At 35.3% G+C, this 13017-nt stretch overlaps 1 protein-coding gene and 2 long non-coding RNA genes across 3 annotated transcripts in view; 2 read left to right on the top strand and 1 right to left on the bottom strand.

The window, feature by feature from the left end:
• LOC141671305 (uncharacterized) overlaps positions 1-13017 on the bottom strand; it is a 328936-nt gene that overhangs the window by 175290 nt on the left and 140629 nt on the right. The gene's annotated exons all lie outside the window — the stretch shown is intronic.
• LOC141670430 (disease resistance protein RPP13-like) overlaps positions 1-13017 on the top strand; it is a 77476-nt gene that overhangs the window by 20090 nt on the left and 44369 nt on the right. The gene's annotated exons all lie outside the window — the stretch shown is intronic.
• Positions 5558-6446, top strand: LOC141671103 (uncharacterized). Its single transcript, XR_012554940.1, has 3 exons — positions 5558-5659; positions 5975-6049; positions 6312-6446. It is a non-coding gene; the product is annotated as an uncharacterized LOC141671103 (long non-coding RNA).

Genomic DNA, 13017 nt, shown 5'->3' with positions numbered 1-13017 from the left:
CAGAAATAGTTGAGTATTATTACGTTTGTGTAGTGGTTGCTAACTGTTGGTAGGAAGATGTGATTTTGTGTGAAAGGATGAACATGCACTAGTACAGAAGACACTTTAGGAGTCGCACCTATAGTGTCGGTTGAATAGAGAACCGACACTCTTTACTGCCTAATGCGTCGGTTAAATAGAGAACCGACGCATTTTTCTATTTTTCAAAGCTAAAGGCGTCGGTCGTTTCAATTAACCGACGCTGCAGAGTTAGAATAGCGTCGGTCAAGTTGAATGTCGTCGCTAGTTTGGTCTTCTGTGTCGGTTGGTCAAACGACCGACGCTGTTGGTGTTGTTATTGTGTCGGTCTTTTTTTTAGCCGACGCTATTAAGATATATACATTGTCGGTTTTCTTTTTGACCGACGTAAGAAGAAATAATTTAAAAAAAAAGATTAAAAATAAACGCGGGCTTTAAACCTTTCATCTCCTGCTACTAAAAATTTTCTTCGATTTCTAGGGTTCGATTTCGGAGAAAGGGGAATCGATTGGGTTTCGATTGTGGGGTTTTGGCTGCTGCTGCTTAAGCATCTTCACAAAGGTAATCCACCAACTTGCTTTCATAGTTTCTGTTTTTTATATACATATATACATATATATACACACACACACGTGTATATGAATCTGTAAATTTCTGAATCTGCTTTGTTTCGATTGAATTTATCAAGCATACATCATTTACTTTATGTTAATGTTCTTGAGTTTCAAATTTGATTGATTGATTGTATCAGTTGATTTTAGATTCAGATAAGTTGTATTTACAAAGTGACTCTGATCATTTCGTGTTTTTTCCGAAGATGTGTTCGTTGACTTCATTGTAATTGAAATATAAGGAATTAACTTGATATTATAGAAATTCAGTTTACTTGTGTAGAATGTGAAAATCGAGCTCTGTGCGCAACCGTTAATTACCTGCTTTGTTTGTTTGTTCTCAATAACGTAATGTAAATATTTATGCTCATCCTTCAATTAATGTTTGAACACTTGAAATTCATTGTAGTTGTTGAGTCTAATGGCTTCTGCTGCTGCTGCTTCACTATTTCCTCTGTGTCATTTCGTTTTACAGGTCGAATGTAAGAGTTTTCTCTGATTTATAGATTACATCATGATCAGGTCAAACATACTCATCAAGAAAAAAGTTGAGAAACTTCTACTGTGCAATTTGGAAACGTAAAACATTTTAGCATCTTTATTTGTCACTTACTTTCCCGATCTAAATCTCTAACTGCTAATTTACAAAGGAAATGAGAACAGTTAAAATAAACACTAGGTTGCTGATATACAATAGCTGTTTATAGCTTTGTGACCAATAATTTGTCCATATTGGTTTCAGGACATTCGTCATTCAAGCTTGTTTGCGATTATCTCTTTAAAATTGAGTCGTGCTGCCAATTAACCACAACCAGTCCAGAGAAGCACCTACATTGTCATTGGTTCATAAAGTTTGATATTAAACTTGTAAGAATGTGTAGCTCTTTGTGAATGACAGCTTTAAAATTCTGCAAACTGGTTCTCAAACTCTGTTATGGTTTGCAGGAGCACTTTGTTAAAAGAAGACAACATCTTGTAGGTCCCAATAATTCATCTCTCAAGGCTTTGGAAATTTTAACTGGCTGGTATATCCTTGTTCAGGTATGGTTTGCAGGAGCGCTTTGTTTTCTCTTCTGAAACTAGATAGGTTTATTATATATGCTTGTAAATGGGTGATTTCTGTTAAGTTCTGCATATTAGTTTTCTTGCCAGGCTGCATCGGTCAGGTACAATCAGCACGCTAAAATGAATCTGAAACATTGCAATCAGCACGCTACTTTGTCCTGTAATTGTTAATATAACAGAAACCAGTGTGCTATTTTATATAGAAATATGAAGCAAATAGCTTGTTGTTCTTGCTGTTTGTGCTCATCAATATGAAAGGAGTATCAATCTCCCCATTTTTTATGATTATAACCTATTTAGGAGAATTAACAGCTCCACCTAAATCCCTGCATAAAATGTTAATATAAAATCTGCTACAAAATTAATTTAATATAATCTGAACTTCTTCCATTCATTTTTGATAGAAAGAGAACATGGATCGTCTCAAATGGATGTATAAAATACCACGGGTCTCGCATGCCTATGTTAATGGTGTTAATGAGTTCATTGCATGTGCGGTAGAAAATCTAAAGAAGAAACAGATCGAACATGGAAAAGAAGACAGGATCACATGTCCATGTCGTGATTTTTATAATCTGAAAAAGTATCCTAATATTGACACTGTTCGTGAGCATTTATTTCGCCGTGGTTTCATGGAAGATTATACTAAGTGGATTTGGCATGGGGAGGGAATACACACTAGCAAGACTGAGACTTCTAGCAAATTTTTGAAAGTTATGGAGACAGTATGCCTCATAATGAAGAAGATGATGCTGAAAATGATAGGGTTGAAGAGATGATCCAAGATGTTGAAGAAATCCTAGTGCACCAACCAGAAGTTCTGGAGAACTTGGTTGATGATTCTAAAAAACCTCTTTATCATGGGTGCAATGTTCAATTTACTAGGTTATCAACAACCTTGAAGTTGTGTAAACTCAAAGTAAAAAATGGTTGGAGTGACAAGAGTTTCACTGAAATGCTCAAACTTTTAGCAGAAATGCTTCCTGCAAAAAATGAGCTTCCGACTTCCACATACGAGGCGAAAAAGATATTGTGTCCAATGGGTATGAATGTAAAGAAGATACATGCTTGTCCAAATGATTGTGTGCTCTTTCGCAAGGAGCATGAACATTTACACACATGTCCAAAGTGTGGAGCCTCCCGATATAAGCGGGATGGAAATAATTCTTCTATTAATGACAAGAGGCCTCCTGTCAAGGTGTTGCGCTACTTACCCATAGTGGAACGATTCAGACGTCTCTTTGCAAATTCCAATGATGCAAAGCTTGTAAGGTGGCACGTGGAAGGGAGAAAATCAGATGGAATGCTCCGACACCCGGCTGACTCTCTGCAATGGAGAACCATTGATGGTAAATTCCCAGAATTTGGAGGAGAAGTTAGAAATCTACGACTAGGGCTTTGTGCAGACGGCATGAATCCGTATCGCACTCTAAGCTCTACACATAGCACTTGGCCGGTTCTTCTAACGATATATAACTTGCCTCCTTGGCTATGCATGAAGCGTAAGTACATCATGTTGACATTGTTAATCCCTGGTCCTAAAGAAGCTGGAAATAATATAGATGTTTATCTTCAGCCACTTATTGAGGATTTAAAGTTATTGTGGGATCAAGGTGAGAAGATGTATGATGCATACAGTCAGACATATTTCAATTTGCGTGCCATGATCTTCTGCACTATAAGTGACTTTCCCGGCTATGGTAGCCTCTCAGGTTATACGATTAAAGGAGCTAAAGCATGTCCGATTTGTGAAGATGCTACGATTGATCTTCGTCTGAAGAACTGCAAAAAAATGTATATATGGGTCATCGCACATTTCTTCCACTTACTCACCCTTATCGTAAGAGGAAAAATGATTTTGATCGGACTATCGAGACTCGAGTGGCTCGTTTTCCTTTAACCGGGAAGGAGGTCTTTGAACGAGTTAAAGACATTGATGTTGTTCTTGGGAAGCTGTATAAAAAGCCAACTCCGAATAGTATTTGGAAGAAAAGATCTATATTTTGGGATCTACCATATTGGGAACACTTACAAGTGAGACATTGCCTTGAGTTTATGCATATTGACAAAAATGTTTGTGAAAGCATTATTGGGACACTATTGAATATACCTGGTAAGACGAAGGATGGGATGAAAGTCAGGCTAGACTTGCAAGAGCTGGGTGTATGAGCTGAGTTAGCACCACAACAATCTGGTAAACGTGTGTATCTACCTCCCGCTTGTTACACTTTGTCCAGGAAAGAGAAAATAAGCTTTTGTGAGTGTTTATCAAGTGTCAAAGTTCCATCTGGATATTCCTCAAACCCAAAAAACCTCGTGTCAATGAAAGACTTGAAGCTTCTAGGTTTGAAGTCACATGATTGTCACGTGCTAATGCAACATCTTCTACCAGTTGCAATTCGAGGCATATTGCAGAGGCACGTGAGAGTGGTTATCATGAAATTGTGCTTCTTCTTTAATTCTATATGTAGCAAGGTCATCGATCCCTTGACTTTGGATAAATTGCAAGCTGATATTATAGTCACACTTTGTGAATTTGAAATGTATTTCCTATATTCATTCTTCGACATTATGGTGCATTTAGTGACTCATCTTGTGAGAGAGATAAAAATTTGTGGTCCTTTGTATGTGCGTCAAATGTATCCTTTCGAGAGGTTTCTGTGCATTTTAAAAGCATATGTGAGAAATCGGCGTCATCCTGAAGCAAGCATAGTTGAAGGGTATTCGGTTGAAGAGACTATTGAATTTTGCACGGACTATCTAGCATCTACCGATCCAGTTGGAATTCCGAGATCTCCTCATGAAGGTAGACTTGACGGTCAGGGTACAATAGGACATAAAATGATCACTCCTGGTGCTGAAATGCTTGATAGAGCCCATCTCTTTGTTCTACAACATATGACAGAAGTTAATCCTTACTTACAAGAGCACATACTGGAGATTCGACGAAAGAATCCCTCTAAGGGTGGCAAGTGGGTTACAAATGAACATAATCGATCTTTTGTGAAATGGTTTAAAGATCGAGTGATGTCTGAGTATTCAAAAAGTCCTTCAACAGTTTCCAATACTCTGATGTGGTTCGCTTATGGCCCAAACATGCCACTGAGTTCTTTCCAAGGATATGATGTAAATGGGTACAGTTTCTACACACAACATCAAGATAATAAGAGCACCGTGCAAAATCGTGGAATATCTATAGAACCTTTTTCAACAGAATTTGAAAGATGCAATTCCATTGCATCACGAGATGTAAAGAAGTCTAATTATGGGGTGATTGAGGAAATCTGGGAGATTGATTACAAAGATTTCAAAGTTGCACTATTTAAATATAAATGGTTTGATATCCGTCGTGGTGTTCGAGTGGATGAGTCAGGTTTCACTTTGGTTGACTTCAATCGGTTTGGTCATGAGGACGATCTATTTATACTTGCAACACAGGTCAAACAAGTTTTTTATATTCGAGACCCGGCTGATGTGAGGTGGTCAATTGTTCTTCAAGGTAAGCGACGTATTATTGGAGTTGATAATGTCGAAGATGAGGAAGAGTATAATCAATTTGACGAGAACCCCCCTTTCTCGATTGGCCTACAAACCACATCTATAGAAGATAGTACGGATATAAGTTATGCACGTAATGACCATGATGAAGGGGTATGGATTAATCATCAATAATGATTTGAAATACCTTCATGCCAATGAAGGTAATTTTCTACCCTATAATTAAGAATAGAAGAACAGAAGAACTCTGACAAATTCATCTTCAATTTATTCATTTAGTGTACACAAAGTGTGTACAGAAGTGTTGATGAAGACACTGATGTACTAGAAACTCGATCGCTATATATTTTACTTATGTGTGAACTTGTAGTTCTACTTATAATCAGAAATATTTTTTTCTTTTCCAGGTCACAAGTGTTAAATTTGTAAACAAAGGTGAACTGGTAGTTACCGGATCCGGTGATAATGTAAGCTCCGTTCTTTTTTGCGCTTCAGTACATGGCTTGAATTTATTTAAATTTTGATAACATGGCCATAGTTTTCTGGTTCTAATAAATACTAATAGGTTGTTAATTCTTTTTTCTTTACTGTTCTTCCCTTCTTAATTATATGAACTTTGTAGTAATTTTTAACTTGGGCTTGTAATACGACGTAATTAGAATTTCCTTATAATGTGCCTGGACTGGTCTTAGTGATCAACTGGTTCTCATTTTGTCCATGTGCACAGTTGGACTTGGTATTTTAATATTGGATTAGAGCATAAGCTGGTGATTCTTTTGCAGACTGTTCGTGTGTGGAAAAGGTCTGAGAAAGGGAGCTATAAGTGCAAAGATATAGTAGACCATCACACTGCAGAGGTAAGTCTTACTTCATTTATTGGTGTCATTAAACTGTCACAAGTAGGTAGAGTTCAAAATGTCATTAGTTGGTAGATTAGTGCTCAAAATTGCCTATTCTGTTTTGCACTGTCATGCACTATAAATGTTACAGAGTTGATTATCTAGATAGGCATTATAGTAGTTATTTTTAGTTTATTACAAGTAATGTGTTTGTATTATCATTTCGAAATGTAATAATTTGATACTATCAAATTAGTATCATTTACGCAATCATCAACAGGTGCGAGCTGTCACAGTCCATCCATCTCAGAAGTACTTTGTAACAGCGTCCCTTGATTGTACATGGCATATCAAACCTTGATCTGCAAAACTGTCAAAAAACTAAAGATTTGCTCATAGATTGAAAAATATAGTTATTATATTTAAGACATTTACTATTAATAATGTAGTAAATTAAAATGTGGAATCACTATACTTGATAAATAAAAATACTATTGCATAATTACTTATAATAGCCAGGATTTTTACTCCACTGATTTTTACTCTTCTTTTAGATATTTCAAAATTTTATTTTCGAAAATCTAGTAATTAAGTTTTCTGGACCAGATCTAGTAATGAGTACAGTATTAATATCCAAAATTGAAATGATTCAGTAGTAATGAAGTTTTCTGGACCAGATCTAGTAATGAGTTAGAGAACTTTCAGTCTTTCACGTACGAGTAATTACTTTAAATTGTTCAACTTTCATAGGTTTCTGCAACAAATGGTATCAATTATCAGCTCCATAGATAATGTTGCAATAATCCCAACTATACATGATATTTGATCTTACAGGTGCAATAACTTAATGTACCATATGTAATAGCTCTTACATTTCCTAACCTATTATGTTACAGGTATAAGATTAATGGATCAAGATGAAGATATGAGGGAGCAAAACAGAGAGGAAGACAGAGAGCAAGACAGGGAGCAAAGTTCTGAAGAATTAGTCAAGAAAAGAAGCAGAGGTCCAACGTTGTGCAAAAACTTGAAAAGAAGGATCGCAAAACAGAATTTGGATTGTAGGTGAGCCAATTGGGGATATGCTTAAAGATTTTAGGACTTATGTAGGATCAGTGGTTCGATTCCAAGTTGATATAAATATCGAGAGTTGGGACCTTGTAAATCAAGGCTTGAAAGATGCAATATGGGAAGATATTAAGGTACAATAAGATAATAAGGCATTTGACTTCAACTGTATTTAACATTCTTTGGCTGCTTGCTAATATTTCTCTATTAGTAATTTATAACTTACTCATTATGTTCAGACCCGGTGGAAATTGGATGATTCACGGAAAAAGAACGTGTTAGAAAGAACAGGAAAGCAGTGGAGAGATTTCAAGGGAAAGCTGACTAAGAATTATTTTCGAGAAGGCAAGGATCCGTGTGAAAAATACAGCTTCATTACCGAGGACACGAGGAAAACATTCAAACAGAGACGTGAGACTGCAGAGTTTAAGGTAATTCAATGTCAATTCCTGAAAGTAGGCATGTCTGATAAATTATAAATTATAAAGAAGTATAACACATCTAGATTCTGCAAACCAGAATTTTTTTTTTGATAAATTATAAGACTATACTCAGACTTTTCGAATGGAATCCAGTCTTGTAAAGATGCAGTTTACTAGTTCACATTGCCCATCAAAAACAATGAAATTAAACAAGGGATTGCAAAATTACAGTTTCGGAAAGTAGAATTTGCTGCACTGAGACAAGTCTGACATATAAAACTGAACTGGATGTGGTATCATCTGTTGTTTCTTCTCCTTTCATACTCAAACTGGATTCATAAGATTGAAATGTTGGTGGTTCAACGATGGCTCCTCCTGATTTTACTGTCTTGACGGATCTGAAGGACAGTGGGGTGGTTTCAGTGACACCTGAGATGGCCCCTCCTGACTATACCATCTTCTCAGATTATGAGGAAAATGAGGTAGTTTTAGTGACACCTAAGCCATGTGAACTTGTCAATGTTCTCGATGTTCATGGTTCTGAGGGAAAACAGACTGAAAATGTACAATCTTTTCAAGCTAGATGTGGTGGCAGCTGCAGCGCGAAGAACCTGCAATAACTGAAAATGCTATTGACATTATGAATATTTTACAAGCTTCTGTGCGGAGTGAGAAGTACGAAGTGGTACCTACTAATCTAGAAGATGTAATTGCTACAGAGCCTGCTGTAGATATAAACACAACGTCATAAAAAGCTGACACATAGCTAACAGAATATAATGTCCAAGTTTCTATTTAAATTCATCACTGTAGCTAATTCTTCACCAGCATCACATTCTTCTTTATCATTGTCATATTTTTTATATTCATCTGAATTAACTAATTTTGACTAACATGAAACTTTTTTATCTTTATTAAACAGGAAATAAGCGAAAAGGCAAAAGAAAGTCAGAAACATAATGAACATGTTCATTACCTGGGGCCTAGTGGATATGCTTCAAAAAGAACAAAGTGGTCTATTGATGACCCCATCGCTTCTCTCAATGATCCTGATTGCAGCAATCTATCAATGCTATCAACTGAGCGTACTGGACGCGGTTTTGATTGGCTTAGAGCACGTGCAAGAGCTGATGAACAGGGTGGTCATTACTTTCCAAATAAGAAGACAAAGGATGTGTGGGTGACCATGGTAATTCACTATACTTTTTAAAATCAGCAGGGGTATCGTTGTGAAATGAAGTGTTTCTAATGAATTTATTTTATAAAATGGGTTGCACAATCAAGCAGTAGAAGGTTCATGGACTCCACAAGGCCATGATAACTTATTAGCAGTGCACTTGGGAATAAAGAGCACGGAGGACGTGTTAGAGGCGTTGGTGGAGGCATGAAAATAAAAGTTGTATTTAAGTCAGGGCCAAGGAGATATAGTGGTCTTGTATCGATAGATGATTTGGCCACCATTACAGAAGAAATCAGAAAGAAAGTTCAGAAAGAGTGCGAGGAAATGATGAATTCAAAATTGGAAGGCATCTTCAATCAGTTGAAGTAGATGGGTGTGTCACTCGAGGCTGATCAATTTGTAAATGATGCTGGTGCCCGAAAAGTTGATAATGCTCGAAGTAGTTCTCACTCGGTGGATCCGGAAGATTATTTCTCAACTATCAAGGTACTGTCAACATAATTTTGTGGTTATAATAGTACAACAGTGTAGTTGAAATATGCGACTATCACCTATAAGACCAACATAGAGACTGAAGTCGGCAGTGAATCAAACATATAGTACTTGCTATACGACTGAATTATTTTGTGCTTTCAAAAGACATGACTTGAACCTGATATAAAAATGCTCTTTCTAATGAAAAATTCTTTTGAATATTGCAGGTTCCAACACTTTGTCGGCTATGTGTAATACATCCACAAAGAGGAAAAGTTGTTGTAGCTAGAGGGACTCTTTTCCCAACAAACAATCAGGGAGAGATGATCCATAATAACCCGATTGCCCCTCAGAATGTTAGAGTATCAGTTGATGATGTTATAACTGAATACCAACTTACTCCACTTCTTGTTCCATGTTACGAACACGAACCAATAGGAAATGCAGCTGGTAGCTTTGTTCAATGGCCGAAGGACCTTGTGATGTTGGGACAGGTATATCTTGTTTGGTTCAATTATAAAAAGTTTCCATTAAATATAACCCAATAAATATGTCTTTGATTAGGATCCTATATTGAAAAAGAAAAAACTCCATGAGATGACGCCAATTCAAAAGTCATCAAAGGTTGAAAGTAAAGGGTCGGTGACTCCTCTGAAGCAAAGCCCTCAAGTAGTTGGTGATTGATGGGTTCCGAAGGCATAAAACGCAGTGGATAAATGTAAATAAAACAAAATTTCGAAACCCAAAAACAGGATCCATGTATAATTATGGGCAGATTATGGAGATAACGAATCATACCTTTCAAGAGCTTAACTTTCACGAACTCAACGGAGATCCTAGCTATCACGCTTTGTGTCTACCTCTCGGAGAAACACCTCTATGGTATCCACACGAGCACCTTCAAGAACGTCTCACGAACTTGACTACGGAATGGATGTAGTAGCCTCCTTCTTGACGATCTGAATTGCCTCTGCCTCTCTTTGCTGCTAGGGTTTTTCTCAAAAACGTACAAGCCTCTTTAACCTATCATTGGATTAAATAATCCCAACCCTAGTAGGTATTGGATTAAATAATAAAAACGAATTTCTATTATTTAATTAATAACTAAGTCATACTTAATTATTATGGGCAAAAACATTCCTTTTAATTCGAATTTATATTATCCCAATTAAGTTTAACTTAATTATAATAAAATTCAAATAATCATCATTTAATTTAAATCCATAATTTAAATTAACTATTCCATTAAGTGCTCTATTTGTGCGACCCTATAGGCTATTATTTAATTGGCAATAATTTTATTCTCTAATAAAATTATAAACAATGAGCGGTATCTAGTAATACATCATTGTTACCCAATTAAACAATAATTAAATCATGATTAGATAAAACCTTTCGTGATTAATGTTTTTCGTGTAATATAATCCCTTTAACCATACATATTATAGATTAAACTCGAGGCATGTATTTAGTCATCCTCTTCAACATTTAATCCGGGTTTACTTGATCCATGAGTAGATTATCGAGACAAATCATTATTTGAGCATGCCCATGCTTTTATAATCTCACTCAATCAAGAGGCCAATAATATCTCTCCTAATTATAGGAGGGTTAAATCCTTTATCTATCATTCATATTTCTCATGCGACTCATGATATACCCGATGTCCACTTTTATCATCACTCGATCAAAAGTAACTTTTAATCTAGTCAAAGTATATTAATCCTCGTATAGAAATATAATGATTTCAAGTCAAAGGATCGTTACACCATTATCACTGTGAGTCTTTCTTATGACTTTATTAAACATGAAGAATCTCACTGTGGGTCTGTCCAGTACCATGTACTCTCACATGTACCTATGTATTGACTTTAGTATCCCCATACTTATAACCAATGAGATGTGGTTATCTTGTCAAACAACATACTAGTCTATCTATGTATTATTATTGTTCTATATAATAATACTCGACTAGGGACCTTTAAGAATATGATATATTATATAATCTCAAGTTCAAGTCATGTACTTAAACTATACAATTTGTATCATGATCTAAGGACATTTATTATGCTAACAAAATATCGCAGTAATTAAGGTCATAATAAATACATTTATTGAATGATCAACTGACATAAAGATTATAAAAGAATAATGTATTGCCTCTAGGGCACCTACACTAACAGTGATGACATAATTTCGAGTGATCACTGTGCATGTTTAAGTTTCTTACTCAAAAAGAGGCCCCCTTCTAAAAAATATGATGCATTCATTTTTGAGGAAAATGGAGATGGTCCAATATATATCACACTCGAAGATGTCAATCAGTTTTTGAGAATGAGTTGGTTAAACATACCTATTGTGGAACTGTTTCTAAAGTAAGACTCAGTCTTTCTTTCTAATTCACTTTAGAATCTATTAGCACACACTTATATATTGTGATAAATAATATTTGTACGTATGTTAGCAAGTTGTGCAAACAATTGAAGGACGATAAGTTTGCATTCATGTTGTCATCTAGACTAGCAATACCACATAATCATGAGCAGCAAAAACGCAAGGACGAAGCAACTGATTACATGACAAGTCTTTTGGTTGCTAATAAGGATAAACGTTATATCCTAGCCCCTTACATCCAAGAGTAAGAATAAAATCATAGTAATTGTCATGCTATATATATAATTATATTCCGGCTAATATATTATATATGTTTTTATTGTAGAGATCATTGGATGTTGCTACTTTTTTGTCTCAATGAAAGTGCTATATACGTGTTTGATTCGTTGAAAAAAGAAAGGAAGATACAGTTGACCACACCTGCACGAATGTATGTTAAAATTTCAAATTTCATGTTGTATAATTACTATATAGAACCTAGTCCTTTAAGTGATGTGATGAAAATATACGTATTTTACAGGGCATTTAAATTATATGTACCTCAAGGTGGATTGAAGAATAACAGAAAAGAGTTTATTTGGCATCACACCGAGGTTCAGGTATAACTTACTTTGGTTTGTTTATTTCACTTATATTATATGCTCCTCAGTTTTTAGTTATTATTTATGAATCTTGTTTGTTTATGTGTAGTGTCCCCAACAAAAAGGAGGCACAGAATGTGGTTTTTTCGTGATGAGGTACATGTATGACATTGTCATGCTTTCTCAAAAAAATGCCAACATGAATTGGAAAGTGGTAATGAAACTAAAACATCATAAATATTGGTTTACAATTTTTAAAATCAAGTACTAATATTTGAAGTATGTTAAATTTTTGGTAGGGTCTTGGTTCTAGAAGCTATGGTAGAAAGGAAATTAGCGAGATAAGAGAGATTTGGGCTCAATTTTTTACTCTTGAATGTCTATAGTCAGGTATTTTTTTTCAGTACATGTCATTAATTCATGTTCACAATAAATATTGCCATTAATTCATGTTTTGTCGAATAATTTATTCCATACATGATTTTATGTACTAATATAAACTTCTTTTTTCAGGGCAAGGTATTTGGAGATACAAGAAGAGAGTGCAGAACAATTACAAGGAGTCTAGATATCATCAAAAATCGAGTTAGTGTGAGGGATTTGTCATAAAAACATTAGTTTTGGATGATTTTTGTGATTATTGGGTTGTAAACTAAAATTATGAACAATTCCAAATTTATTTTAATATAATTTGTGGACCTTTTTTAATTTTTGGGTGTACCTCTGTTTTTAATATGTGTAGTAAACAGGTTAAAAATGATTAGTAAAAAAAAATTCAACAGGCAAAAATAATGCAATTATAGAAATAAGGCGTCGGCATTTTAGGACCCGACACATTTGCTCTACAACTTTTAGCGTCGGCATTTT

This window comes from Apium graveolens, chromosome 7 (assembly GCF_009905375.1).
Source record: "Apium graveolens cultivar Ventura chromosome 7, ASM990537v1, whole genome shotgun sequence".
Classification (NCBI taxonomy): Eukaryota; Viridiplantae; Streptophyta; class Magnoliopsida; order Apiales; family Apiaceae; genus Apium; species Apium graveolens.
The sequence above is the reverse complement of the archived record's forward strand: the minus strand, read 5'-3'. Positions and strand labels throughout refer to the sequence as shown.